The sequence below is a fragment of the Piliocolobus tephrosceles genome, unplaced genomic scaffold (genome assembly GCF_002776525.5).
Source record: "Piliocolobus tephrosceles isolate RC106 unplaced genomic scaffold, ASM277652v3 unscaffolded_43368, whole genome shotgun sequence".
NCBI lineage: Eukaryota > Metazoa > Chordata > Mammalia > Primates > Cercopithecidae > Piliocolobus > Piliocolobus tephrosceles.
Window position 1 is genome coordinate 1 of NW_022328052.1, and position 1,972 is coordinate 1,972.

The window sequence follows — 1,972 nt, forward strand, 5'->3', positions numbered from 1 at the left end:
AAAAGTAAAAAGTAAAAAGTAAAAAGTAAAAAGTAAAAAGTAAAAAGCAAACAGCAAAAAGTAAAAAGTAAAAAGCAAACAGCAAAAAGCAAAGGCGTGAGCAAAAGTGTTAGCAAAATGACTAAGTCACCTGCAAGGAATTCCAAACAAACGTTAACAAGTAATAAAACAAGCGAAAATTTAAACCAAGAAAGTAAAAATAACCCCTTAAACATAATAAGGCCCCAAAATAGTGCAAAAGTGAACGAGTATACATTAAGTAACTCTACAGAAAGAGTACTCGAGGAAGAAGAAAAAAAAGTACTAGAAAATGCAGATAACTACCAAACAAGTTCAGATATGTGTGAAGAAGAAAAAATATATGAAAACCCTGATGACACAAACGACAATGATTTATATGATATAGATTACAATTTCATTATAAAAAAAAAAATATTAGATAAGGACATCGCACAGCTAGAAAAACAAGTACAGACAAATAAATTAAAAAAGTTGATAGCAGCTAGACAAGTTTTTACCAAAATGCTTACTATCATTGAAAATAGAAAATCGACTATAAATAATGATTCATAAAAAGTCCTGATATTATATAATTATGGTACAAATTTTATATATAAACAAAATATTACTAATGCGCACCTACTATGTTTTATTTTATTTACCAGAAGAAAATGAGAAGAATAACTTTCATAATTAGTTAAAAAAAATAACTAAAAGTAAAATCATACGCAAAAAAAAAAAAAAAAAAAAAAAAAAAAAAACCATCGTATCATTGTGAACTGAGAATATAATGTAAACTACAAATGTGAACAGGAAAATAACATAAATAAGCAAGATCCATGCAAAATGCATATTAATATAAAATTAAATAATTAATCTTTAGTAATAAAAAAAAAAAAAACATCGTTCTCATTTTATGAATGCTCAATCAGTTTGTAAATTTCTTCTTCTTTTCACTTTTTTTTTTTTTTTCGATCTTCTTTTTCGTTTTTTTAGCTTTATCGGTCTTTCTGTCCTTCTTTCTGTTTTTATCTTTTTTTTTATCTTTTTTTTTATCTTTATTTTTTTTTTTGTTTTTGTTATGTTTTTTGTCTTTTTCGACTGTCATATTTTTTTCAACTGTCATATTTTTTTCAACAGTCATATTTTTTTCAACTGTCATATTTTTTTCAACTGTCATATTTTTTTCAACTGTCATGTCTTTTTCGACTGTCATGTCTTTTTCGACTGTCATGTCTTTTTCATCTTTCTTTTTTTTTTTATCTTTTTTTTTTTTTTTATCTTTTTTTTCTTTCTTATCTTTTTTTTCTTTCTTATCTTTCTTTTCTTTTATATCTTTTTTTTCTTTCTTATCTTTTTTTTCTTTCTTATCTTTTTTTTCTTTCTTATCTTTCTTTTCTTTCTTTTCCTTTTTTTCGTTCTTTTCCTTCTTATCTTTCTTATCTGTCTTATCCTTTTTTTTCTTTTTTTCTTTGTCTATTTTGTCTATCTCGTTGGTCTTCTCCTCCTTTTCTTCTTTGTTCTTCTCTTGTTTTTTCTTATTTTTATTTTTTTTTTTTTTTTTTTTTTTTTTTTTTTTTTTTTTTTTTTTTTTTCTCCTTTTCCTTGCCCTTTTCCTTCTCTTTCTCCTCCTCATTCTCCTTTTTCTTCTTCTTTTTCGTGCTCGTTTTCACCACCTGTTTCGTCTGCTGTTTCGTCTGCTGTTTCGTCTGTTTTTTCGTCTGCTTTTTTGTCTGTTTTTTCACCTTTTTCTTCATTTTTATGGGATGCGGGATAAGGATATGTCGTTTTCTTCCTCTCCTAAAAATGTATAATAAAAAAGTACATGGTGCCGTTGTTATGCATTTATGTACATACATAAATACATACGTACATACATATATTTATGTGTATATCCCCATTTGTTTAACTATTTATTGGTTACCTTTTTTTTGTCGGTTCTAATAATTGTGCTGCCAAAAATGAATCTACA

At 25.7% G+C, this 1,972-nt stretch overlaps 1 long non-coding RNA gene across 1 annotated transcript; it reads right to left on the bottom strand.

Annotated features, from left to right (window-relative positions):
• Window positions 1–1,653: 1,653 nt before the first annotated feature.
• Window positions 1,654–1,972, bottom strand: LOC113224050. The gene is made up of 2 exons (XR_003309019.1): window positions 1,925–1,972; window positions 1,654–1,800 (listed from the first exon to the last, which is right to left on the bottom strand). It is a non-coding gene; the product is annotated as an uncharacterized LOC113224050 (long non-coding RNA).